The sequence below is a fragment of the Pleurodeles waltl genome, chromosome 9 (assembly GCF_031143425.1).
Source record: "Pleurodeles waltl isolate 20211129_DDA chromosome 9, aPleWal1.hap1.20221129, whole genome shotgun sequence".
In the NCBI taxonomy this organism is placed as follows: Eukaryota; Metazoa; Chordata; class Amphibia; order Caudata; family Salamandridae; genus Pleurodeles; species Pleurodeles waltl.
In genome coordinates this window covers 638,504,385-638,516,749 of record NC_090448.1, presented here as the reverse complement: position 1 = coordinate 638,516,749, position 12,365 = coordinate 638,504,385, and positions in this window count along the sequence as shown.

Below are 12,365 nucleotides of genomic sequence, written 5' to 3'. Positions count from 1 at the left end.
ACACAGGCCTAGGCCTTGCATTGCCACACATACACGCTCTCAATACATAGATAACCGTGTGCTATGCAAGCTGTGGTGAACGTACCTGTGAGTTGCTTGACTCTGTGCTCCATGTTGTCCTTCCTAGGAATCGTCCGCTGGGACTTGCGAGGAGAAGGATGAATCCTCGCGTGTACCGACCGCTGGTGGACCTGTCGACAATGGAAGAACGCCACATCATACTACGATACCGACTTGACCGTGCCACTATCCATGAACTGTGTGCCCAGCTGGAGCCAGCCCTGATGTCCCCCATCCGCCAACCCACAGGAATTCCCCCTCTGGTGCAGGTTCTGTCAGTCCTCCATTTTCTTGCAAGTGGCTCATTCCAGACGACAGTGGCCATGTCATCTGGAATGTCTCAGCCCATGTTTTCAAAAGTTTTGTCTAGAGTGTTGTCTGCCCTGACGAAACACATGCGGAGTTACATTCTATTCCCTGAGGAGGTTGATCTGGCCACTGTGAAGGGTGATTTTTATGCCCTTGGACATATCCCCAACATAATTGGTGCCATTGATGGGACCCATGTGGCCTTAGTACCCCCAAAAGACGATGAGCAGGTGTACAGAAACAGGAAAAGTTATCATTCTATGAACGTCCAGGTGGTCTGTTTGGCTGACCAGTACATCTCCCATGTAAATGCCATGTTCCCTTGTTCAGTGCATGACGCGTATGTGATGCGTAATAGCAGCATCCCTTATGTGATGGAACAGCTACAGGGACAACGTGTGTGGCTAATCGGTGACTCTGGTTACCCCAACCTGCCTTGGCTATTGACCCCAGTGAGGAATCCCCGGACCAGGGCTGAGGAACGGTACAATGAGGCCCATGGGCGGACTAGGAGGATCATAGAAAGGACCTTTGGCCTCCTGAAGGCCAGGTTTAGGTGCCTGCATATGACAGGGGGATCCCTGATGTACTCACCAAAGAAGGTGTGCCAGATCATCGTGGCCTGCTGTATGCTTCACAATCTTGCATTGCAACGTCAGGTGCCTTTCCTGCAGGAGGATGGTCCAGATGGTGGTGTTGAAGCAGCTGTGGAGCCTGCGGAGAGTGAAGAGGAGGAAGACTCAGAGGACGACACAGACAACAGGGACAGAGTTATCCAACAGTATTTTCAGTAGCACACAGGTAAGAATCACCCACGCCATTTTACATTTACTTGAAGACTCCTGCATCTCAACTTTGTCTATTTCCCCCCAGTTCTTTTAGACTGATGTTTGATTTTCCCTTCCCTTTTCAGTGCTGTATGACCCACTGCGTGACTTCTGGTTGGTTAGCCCATGGATGCTTATTGACCTCGGTATGTTTTCAACACAAAGTTAACCGAACATAATTGATCTGTAATGTGTTATACATTTGTAAATAATACAGGCTGACTCCTGATAGATTTCAGTGCAATGAGTGATTTATTTGTAGTGCTAGATAATGGTACATGATATTAACACGGTGATGGGTGGGGGTGGAGTAATGTCCATGGCAGAGTCCAGTTCTCAGTCTCACAGGTGCATTGTCCATATGCCTGTGGAAGGATGGAGCAGGGGCTGTTCAACGTTGGACAGGGTGGCAATGTGGGACAGTGGGATGACTTCAGGGGGTATCTCATGCTGGCGGGGGTCTTGACATCCTACTCTGTCTATTTTTTTGATCTCAGGCTCCTCTTGCGGGGTGGTTGTTCTTCAGCAGGAGGTGGGGTTCTGGTGGCCTGTCGTTGTGGTGGGGCCTCCTGACCACTAGCGCCGGCGGAGGTGGTAGGCTGTTCCTGGTCCGGGCTAGTGACAGGGGCCCTGTGCGGTGCCACATGGTCCCGCAACGTGTCTTCTATACGGTTCAGGGCCTGGACTATGCTCCCCATAGCGGTAGAGATGTTGGTGAGTTGATTGCTGAACCCCATGTAGCGTTCCTCCTGCTGTGCCTGGATCTCCTGGAACCTGGCCAGTACCGTCGCCATCGTCTCTTGGGAGTGGTGGTAGGCTGCCATGATGGTGGTGAGGGCCTCTTGGAGAGTGGGTTCCCTGGGCCTCTCCCCCCCCCCCCCTGTCGCCCAGCAGCCCTCCGAGTTGCCCGGTTTCCCCCGGCCTCTGTCCCCTGGACGGTGTGCCCACTACCACTGCCCCCAGGTCCCTGTTGTTGTTGGGGTGGTGGGTTAGCCTGGGTGCCCTGTAGTGGCAGACACACCGCTGATTGACCTGTCCTAGAGACAGAGGCATGGGCCCACTGGGTGGGAGCTGTGCTGTTGGTCCCAGAGGGGGTTGGGTCTGGTGTGGCCTGTGTCTGTGTGTGGGGAACCCACTGTCCAGAGGTCCCCGATGGTCCGGGCTGGTCATCAGGTTCCAGGTCGACAGAGCTGCTGTCATCACTGGGGGCCTCTTCCGGGGGTGGGATGGACATTTCTGGACCCTCCTGACCGGTGTGTTGGCGTTCGGGTCCTGCATGGGGTAAGAAAGTATGGTTATTGTTTCTGTGTGTGCTATTGCGTGCGATTTATGGGTGCCCTTGTCCCCCAGTGCTGCCATTCCCTTGGGGGAGGTGTTGTGAGTGTGTTTTGGGGGGGGGGGGGGTATGTGCAGTGGTCATGCTTAGGTGATGGGTGTCCATAGTTTGTGGTGGCATGCAGGGGTTGGTGTTGGGTGGGTTGTGCTGGAGAGACATTCTCAGGGAGGATGTGTGATGGGGGCTTGGGGGTGAGAGGGGTGGTGGGGGTTAGCATGCTGGGGCGGGGGTGAAGTAGTTGAGATTGTACTTACCAGAGTCCATTCCTCCGTGTACTCCAGCGAGGCCATCAGGATGCAGGATGTTTAGTACCTCTTGCTCCCATGCTGTGAATTCGGGTGGAGTGCTTGGGGGTCCCCCGCCAGTCTTCTGCACTGCGATGTTGTGTCGCGAGACCATCGAGCGCACCTTTCCCCGTAGGTCGTTCCAGCGTTTGCGGATGTCGTCCCGATTTCTGGGATGCTGTCCCACCGCGTTGACCCTGTCCACGATCCGCTGCCATAGCTCCGCCTTCCTGGCTATAGTGGTGTGCTGCACCTGTGAGCCGAATAGCTGGGGTTCAACTCTTATAATTTCCTCCACCATGACCCGGAGTTCTTGGTCCGAAAAGCGTGGGTGCCTTTGGGGTGCCATGGGGTGGTGTGGATGAGGTGTGGGGTGGTGTATGTGGTGATGAGTGTGTTGGTGTGTGGTGCTTTGTGCTTCTATGTGGTGTGTGTGATGGTGTAGTGTGCCTCTGTGTGATGTAGCTCTCTATTCTGTGATGTGTCTCTCTCTCCTTCGTCTCTGATCTTTGGTCGTAGGGGTTTGTGGATGATGTGGGTGTGTGTTTTATATTGGGTTGGGTGTGTGGGAGTGTTGTGTGTATGTGTATCAGGTGTGTGTATTTCAAATTGTCCAATGTGGCTGTGTTTTGGAGCTGTGTGTGTATTTTGAGGGCGGCGGTGTGTACCGCCAATGGAATACCGCGGTTGAAAGACCGCCGCGTGGATTTGTGGGTCAGAATGACATGGGCGTGTTTCTGTTGGCGTAGCGGTGGAGGTTTGGTCATCTCCAGTTTACCACTGGCCGCTGATGTGGCGGCCTGCTGTGGATGTCAGATTTTTGGCGGGTTGTCAGTTGTGGGTCAGAATGACCGTGGCGGTTTACCGCGGCCACGGCGGTAGAATGGCGGACTTCTGACTGGCGGTAAGGGCCTTTTACCGCCGAGGTAAGAATGACCCCCTGTGTCTTGTTTTTCCTGGTTTTCGCCCCTTGTGCGCACCCCCTTGCTGTTTTCTCCCTGCCGCTGCCTCCCTGCGGCCCGCCCCCCCTCACGCCCCCATTCGCCGCTCCCTCCCAGCTGCTCCTCCCTCCCCCCTCCCATCTTAATGGCTGGCGCTGCGCATCGTGAGTGAGCGACCTCTGACCTGTTTTTGGTCTAGAGCTCTCCCCCCACGTCCGCAGCACCACCTTGCTGTCTGGTGCCCCTGACCCCCGCCTACGCTGCTGCTAGCATGTTCGAGGACCTCCTCCACCCGCAGGCATCCTCCTGCGCCTCATCCCTGGTGTCTAGTGGGCTCTGGTAAGCTTCGCTAGACTTGTGTGCTCTCTGCTGCTTTTCGACGTATCTGTAAGTGTTTTTCTACTTTTCAGCGCCTTGCCTCCTTGCGCTCTTGCCCCCATTTGTGCCCCTTCTGATTGCTGTATTCCAATTGTATTTTGTGCCATTTATCGTATTTTGTGACTGTTTTTGACTTGTGCCTTACTTTTGTCATTGTGCCTTGTTTTTCCTGGTTTTCGCCCCTTGTGCGCTCCCCCTTGCCGTTTTCTCCCTGCCGCTGCCTCCCTGCGGCCCGCCCCCCCTCACGCCCCCATTCGCCGCTCCCTCCCGCCTCCCAGCTGCTCCTCCCTCCCCCCTCCCATCTTAATGGCTGGCGCTGCGCAACGCGAGTGAGCGACCTCTGACCTGTTTTTGGTCTAGAGCTCGCCCCCCACGTCCGCAGCACCACCTTGCTGTCTCGTGCCCCTGACCCCCGCCTACGCTGCTGGTAGCGTGTTCGAGGCCCTCCTCCACCCACAGGCATCCCCCTGCGCCTTATCCCTGGTGTCTAGTGGGCTCTGGTAAGCTTCGCTAGACCCGTGTGCTTTCTGCCGCTTTTCGCCGTATCTGTAAGTGTTTTTCTACTTTTCAGCGCTTTGCCTCCTTGCGCTCTTGCCCCCATTTTTGCCCCTTCTGATTGCTGTATGCCGATTGTATTTTGTGCCATTTATCGTATTTTGTGATTGTTTTTGACTTGTGCCTTACTTTTGTCATTGTGCCTTGTTTTTCCTGGTTTTCGCACCGTGTGCGCTCCCCCTTGCTGTTTTCTCCCTGCCGCTGCCTCCCTGCGGCCCGACCCCCTCGAGGCTCCATGCGCCACTTCCTCCCGCCTCCCAGCTGCTCCTCCCTCCCCCCCTCCCTTCTTAATGGCTGGCGCTGAGCGTCGCGAGTGAGCGACCTCTGACCTGTTTTTGATCTAGAGCTCGTCCCCCACGTCCGCAGCACCACCTTGCTGTCTCGTGCCCCTGACCCCCGCCCACGCTGCCGCTAGCGTGTTCGAGGCCCTCCTCCACCCGCAGGCATCCTCCTGCGCCTCATACCTGGTGTCTAGTGGGCTCTGGTAAGCTTCGCTAGACCCGTGTGCTCTCTGCCGCTTTTCGCCGTACCTGTAAGTGTTTTTCTACTTTTCAGCGCCTTGCCTCCTTGCGCTCTTGCCCCCATTTGTGCCCCTCCTGATTGCTGTATTCCGATTGTATTTTGTGTCATTTATCGTATTTTGTGACTGTTTTTGACTTGTGCCTTAGTTTTGTCATTGTGCCTAGTTTTTCCTGGTTTTCGCTCCTTGTGCGTTCCCCCTTGCCGTTTTCTCCCTGCTGCTGCCTCCCTGCGGCCCCGCCCCCCTCGTGTCCCTATGCGCCGCTCCCTCCCACCTCCCGCCTCCCAGCTGCTCCTCCCTCCCCCCTCCCTTCTTAACGGCTGGCGCTGCGTGTCGCGAGTGAGCGACCTCTGACCTGTTTTTGGTCTAGAGCTCGCCCTCCACTTCCGCAGCACCACCTTGCTGTCTCGTGCCCCTGACCCCCGCCCACGCTGCTGCTAGCGTGTTCGAGGCCCTCCTCCACCCGCAGGCATCCTCCTGCGCCTCATCCCTGGAGTCTAGTGGGCTCTGGTAAGCTTCGCTAGACCTGTGTGCTCTCTGCCGCTTTTCGCCGTATCTGTAAGTGTTTTTCTACTTTTCAGCGCCTTGCCTCCTTGCGCTCTTGCCCCCATTTGTGCCCCTTCTGATTGCTGTATTCCGATTGTATTTTGTGCCATTTATCGAATTTTGTGACTGTTTTTGACTTGTGCCTTACTTTTGTCATTGTGCCTTGTTTTTCCTGGTTTTCGCCCCTTGTGCGCTCCCCCTTGCCGTTTTCTCCCTGCCGCTGCCTCCCTGCGGCCCGCCCCCATTCGCCGCTCCCTCCCGCCTCCCACTTCCCAGCTGCTCCTCCCTCCCCCCTCCCATCTTAATGGCTGGCGCTGCGCATCGTGAGTGAGCGACCTCTGACCTGTTTTTGGTCTAGAGCTCTCCCCCCACGTCCGCAGCACCACCTTGCTGTCTGGTGCCCCTGACCCCCGCCTACGCTGCTGCTAGCATGTTCGAGGCCCTTCTCCACCCACAGGCATCCTCCTGCGCCTCATCCCTGGTGTCTAGTGGGCTCTGGTAAGCTTCGCTAGACCCGTGTGCTCTCTGCCGATTTTCGCCGTATCTGTAAGTGTATTTCTACTTTTCTGCGCCTTGCCTCCTTGCGCTCTTGCCCCCATTTGTGCCCCTTCTGATTGCTGTATTCCGATTGAATTTTGTGCCATTTATCGTATTTTGTGACTGTTTTTGACTTGTGCCTTACTTTTGTCATTGTGCCTTGTTTTTCCTGGTTTTCGCCCCTTGTGCGCTCCCCCTTGCCGTTTTCTCCCTGCCGCTGCCTCCCTGCCGCTGCCTCCCTGCGGCCCGCCGCCCTCACGCCCCCATTCGCCGCTCCCTCCCGCCTCCCAGCTGCTCCTCCCTCCCATCTTAATGGCTGGCGCTGCGCATCGCGAGTGAGCGACCTCTGACCTGTTTTTGGTCTAGAGCTCGCCCCCCACGTCCGCAGCACCACCTTGCTGTCTCGTGCCCCTGACCCCCGCCCACGCTGCTGCTAGCGTGTTGGAGGCCCTCCTCCACCCGCAGGAATCCTCCTGCGCCTCGTCCCTGGTGTCTTGTGGGCTCTGGTAAGCTTCGCTAGACCTGTGTGCTCTCTGCTGCTTTTCGCCGTATCTGTAAGTGTTTTTCTACTTTTCAGCGCCTTGCCTCCTTGCGCTCTTGGCCCCATTTGTGCCCCTTCTGATTGCTGTATTCCGATTGCATTTTGTGCCATTTATCGTATTTTGTGACTGTTTTTGACTTGTGCCTTACTTTTGTCATTGTGCATTGTTTTTCCTGGTTTTCGACCCTTGTGCGCTCCCCCTTGCTGTTTTCTCCCTGCCGCTGCCTCCCTGCGGCATGCCCCCCTTGCGCCCCCATTCACCGCTCCCTCCCACCTCCCGCCTCCCAGCTGCTCCTCCCTCCCCCCTCCTTTCTTAATGGCTGGCGCTGCGCATCGTGAGTGAGCGACCTCTGACCTGTTTTTGTTCTAGAGCTCTCCCCCCACGTCCGCAGCACCACCTTGCTGTCTGGTGCCCCTGACCCCCGCCTACGCTGCTGCTAGCATGTTCGAGGCCCTCCTCCATCCGCAGGCATCCTCCTGCGCCTCATCCCTGGTGTCTAGTGGGCTCTGGTAAGCTTCGCTAGACCCGTGTGCTCTCTGCTGCTTTTCGCCGTATCTGTAAGTGTTTTTCTACTTTTCAGCGCCTTGCCTCCTCGTGCTCTTGCCCCCATTTGTGCCCCTTCTGATTGCTGTATTCCGATTGTATTTTGTGCCATTTATCGTATTTTGTGACTGTTTTTGTCTTGTGCCTTACTTTTGTCATTGTGCCTTGTTTTTCCTGGTTTTCGCCCCTTGTGCGCTCCCCCTTGCTGTTTTCTCCATGCCGCTGCCTCCCTGCGGCCCGCCCCCCTCGCGCCCCTATTCGCCACTCCCTCCCGCCTCCCAGCTGCTCCTCTCTCCCCCCTCCCTTCTTAATGGCTGGCGCTGCGCGGCTCGAGTGAGCGACCTCTGACCTGTTTTTGGTCTAGAGCTCGCACCCCACGTCCGCAGCACCACCTTGCTGTCTCGTGCCCCTGACCCTCTCCCACGCTGCTGCTAGCGTGTTCGAGGCCCTCCTCCACCCGCAGGCATCCTCCTGCGCCTCATCCCTGGTGTCTAGTGGGCTCTGGTAAGCTTCGCTAGACCTGTGTGCTCTCTGCCGCTTTTCGCCGTATCTGTAAGTGTTTTTCTACCTTTCAGCGCCTTGCCTCCTTGCGCTCTTGCCCCCATTTGTGCCCCCTCTGATTGCTGTATTCCGATTGTATTTTGTGCCATTTATCGTATTTTGTGACTGTTTTTGACTTGTGCCTTACTTTTGTCATTGTGCCTTGTTTTTCCTGGTTTTCGCACCTTGTGCGCTCCCCCTTGCCGTTTTCTCACTGCTGCTGCCTCCCTGCGGCCCCGCCCCTCTCGTGCCCCCATGCGCCGCTCCCTCCCACCTCCCAGCTGCTCCTCCCTCCCCCCTCCCTTCTTAATGGCTGGCGCTGCGCGTCGCGAGTGAGCGACCTCTGACCTCTTTTTGGTCTAGAGCTCGCCCTCCACGTCCGCAGCACCACCTTGCTGTCTCGTGCCCCTGACCCCCGTCCATGCTGCTGCTAGCGTGTTCGAGGCCCTCCTCCACCCGCAGGCATCCTCCTGCGCCTCATCCCTGGAGTCTAGTGGGCTCTGGTAAGCTTCGCTAGACCTGTGTGCTCTCTGCCGCTTTTCGCCGTATCTGTAAGTGTTTTTCTACTTTTCAGCACCTTGCCTCCTTGCGCTCTTGCCCCCATTTGTGCCCCCTCTGATTGCTGTATTCCGATTGTATTTTGTGCCATTTATCTAATTTTGTGACTGTTTTTGACTTGTGCCTTACTTTTGTCATTGTGCCTTGTTTTTACTGGTTTTCGCCCCTTGTGCGCTCCCCCTTGCCGTTTTCTCCCTGCCGCTGCCTCCCTGCGGCCCGCCCCCCCTCATGCCCCCATTCGCCGCTCCCTCCTGCCTCCCAGCTGCTCCTCCCTCCCACCTCCCATCTTAATGGCTGGCGCTGCGCATCGCGAGTGAGCGACCTCTGACCTGTTTTTGGTCTAGAGCTCGCCCCCCACGTCCGCAGCACCACCTTGCTGTCTTGTGCCCCTGACCCCCGCCCACGCTGCTGCTAGCGTGTTCGAGGCCCTCCTCCACCCGCGGGCATGCTCCTGCGCCTCATCCCTGGTGTCTAGTGGGCTCTGGTATGCTTCGCTAGACCTGTGTGCTCTCTGCCGCTTTTCGCCGTATCTGTAAGTGTTTTTCTACTTTTCAGTGTCTTGCCTCCTTGCGCTCTTGCCCCCATTTGTGCCCCTTCTGATTGCTGTATGCCGATTGTATTTTGTGCCATTTATCGTATTTTGTGATTGTTTTTGACTTGTGCCTTACTTTTGTCATTGTGCCTTGTTTTTCCTTGTTTTCGCCCCTTGTGCCTTCCCCCTTGCCGTTTTCTCCCTGCTGCTGCCTCCCTGCCGCCCCGCCCCCCTCGCGCCCCCATTCGCCGCTCCCTCCCGCCTCCCACTTCCCAGCTGCTCCTCCCTCCCCCCTCCCATCTTAATGGCTGGCGCTGCGCAACGCGAGTGAGCGACCTCTGACCTGTTTTTGGTCTAGAGCTCGCCCCCCACGTCCGCAGCACCACCTTGCTGTCTCTGGCCCTGACCCCCGCCTACGCTGCTGGTAGCGTGTTCGAGGCCCTCCTCCACCCACAGGCATCCCCCTGCGCCTCATCCCTGGTGTCTAGTGGGCTCTGGTAAGCTTCGCTAGACCTGTGTGCTTTCTGCTGCTTTTCGCCGTATCTGTAAGTGTTTTTCTACTTATCAGCGCCTTGCCTCCTTGCGCTCTTGCCCCCATTTTTGCCCCTTCTGATTTCTGTATGCCGATTGTATTTTGTGCCATTTATCGTATTTTGTGATTGTTTTTGACTTGTGCCTTACTTTTGTCATTGTGCCTTGTTTTTCCTGGTTTTCGCCCCTTGTGCGCTCCCCCTTGCCGTTTTCTCCCTGCCGCTGCCTCCCTGCGGCCCGCCCCCCTCACGCCCCCATACGCCGCTCCCTCCCGCCTCCCAGCTGCTCCTCCCTCCCCCCTCCCATTTTAATGGCTGGCGCCGCGCATCGAGAGGGAGCGACCTCTGACCTGTTTTTGATCTAGAGCTCGCCCCCCACGTCCGCAGCAGCACCTTGCTGTCTCGTGCCCCTGACCCCCACCCACGCTGCCGCTAGCGTGTTCGAGGCCCTCCTCCACCCGCAGGCATCCTCCTGCGCCTCATACCTGGTGTCTAGTGGGCTCTGGTAAGCTTCGCTAGACCCGAGTGCTCTCTGCCGCTTTTCGCCGTATCTGTAAGTGTTTTTCTACTTTTCAGCGCCTTGCCTCCTTGCGCTCTTGCCCCCATTTGTGCCCCTTCTGATTGCTGTATTCCGATTGTATTTTGTGTCATTTATCGTATTTTGTGACTGTTTTTGACTTGTGCCTTAGTTTTGTCATTGTGCCTTGTTTTTCCTGGTTTTCGCCCCTTGTGCGTTCCCCATTGCAGTTTTCTCCCTGCTGCTGCCTCCCTGCGGCCCCGCCCCCCTCGCGCCCCCATTCGCCGCTCCCTCCCACCTCCCGTCTCCCGTCTGCTCCTCCCTCCCCCCTCCTTTCTTAATGGCTGGCGCTGCGCATCGTGAGTGAGCGACCTCTGACCTGTTTTTGTTCTAGAGCTCTCCCCCCACGTCCGCAGCACCACCTTGCTGTCTGTTGCCCCTGACCCCCGCCTACGCTGCTGCTAGCATGTTCGAGGTCCTCCTCCATCCGCAGGCATCCTCCTGCGCCTCATCCCTGGTGTCTAGTGGGCTCTGGTAAGCTTCGCTAGACCCGTGTGCTCTCTGCCGCTTTTCGCCGTATCTGTAAGTATTTTTCTACTTTTCAGCGCCTAGCCTCCTCGTGCTCTTGCCCCCATTTGTGCCCCTTCTGATTGCTGTATTCCGATTGTATTTTGTGCCATTTATCGTATTTTGTGACTGTTTTTGTCTTGTGCCTTACTTTTGTCATTGTGCCTTGTTTTTCCTGGTTTTCGCCCCTTGTGCGTTCCCCATTGCCGTTTTCTCCCTGCCGCTGCCTCCCTGCGGCCCGCCCCCCCTCACGCCCCCATTCGCCGCTCCCTCCCGCCTCCCGCCTCCCAGCTGCTCCTCCCTCCCCCCTCCCATCTTAATGGCTGGCGCTGCGCATCGCGAGTGAGCGACCTCTGACCTGTTTTTGGTCTAGAGCTCGCCCCCCACGTCCGCAGCACCACCTTGCTGTCTCCTGCCCCTGACCCCCGCCCACGCTGCTGCTAGCGTGTTCGAGGCCCTCCTCCACCCGCAGGCATCCTCCAGCGCCTCATCCCTGGTGTCTAGTGGGCTCTGGTAAGCTTCGCGAGACCTGTGTGCTCTCTGCCGCTTTTCGCCGTATCTGTAAGTGTTTTTCTACTTTTAAGCGCCTTGCCTCCTTGCGCTCTTGCCCCAATTTGTGCCCCTTCTGATTGCTGTATTCCGATTGTATTTTGTGCCATTTATCGTATTTTGTGATTGTTTTTGACTTGTGCCTTACTTTTGTCATTGTGCCTTGTTTTTCCTGGTTTTCGCACCTTGTGCGCTCCCCCTTGTTGTTTTCTCCCTGCCGCTGCCTCGCTGCGGCCCCGCCCCCCTCGAGACTCCATGCGCCACTCCCTCCCGCCTCCCAGCTGCTCCTCCCTCCCCCTCCCATCTTAATGGCTGGCACTGCGCATCGCGAGTGAGCGACCTCTGACCTCTTTTTGGTCTAGAGCTCGCCCTCCACGTCCGCAGCACCACCTTGCTGTCTTGTGCCCCTGACCCCCGCCAACGCTGCTGCTAGCATGTTCGAGGCCCTCCTCCACCCGCAGGCATCCTCCTGCGCCTCATCCCTGGAGTCTAGTGGGCTCTGGTAAGCTTCGCTAGACCTGTGTGCTCTCTGCCGCTTTTCGCCGTATCTGTAAGTGTTTTTCTACTTTTCAGCGCCTTGCCTCCTTGCGCTCTTGCCCCCATTTGTGCCCCTTCTGATTGCTGTATTCCGATTGTATTTTGTGCCATTTATCGAATTTTGTGACTGTTTTTGACTTGTGCCTTACTTTTGTCATTGTGCCTTGTTTTTCCTGGTTTTCGCCCCTTGTGCGCTCCCCCTTGCCGTTTTCTCCCTGCCGCTGCCTCCCTGCGGCCGGCCCCCATTCGCCGCTCCCTTCCGCCTCCCACTTCCCAGCTGCTCCTCCCTCCCCCCTCCCATCTTAATGGCTGGCGCTGCGCAACGCGAGTGAGCGACCTCTGACCTGTTTTTGGTCTAGAGCTCGCCCCCCACGTCCGCAGCACCACCTTGCTGTCTCGTGCCCCTGACCCCCGCCTACGCTGCTGGTAGCGTGTTCGAGGCCCTCCTCCACCAACAGGCATCCCCCTGCGCCTCATCCCTAGTGTCTAGTGGGCTCTGGTAAGCTTCGCTAGACCTGTGTGCTTTCTGCCGCTTTTCGCCGTATCTGTAAGTGTTTTTCTACTTTCCAGCGCCTTGCCTCCTTGCGCTCTTGCCCCCATTTTTGCCCCTTCTGATTGCTGTATGCCGATTGTATTTTGTGCCATTTATCGTATTTT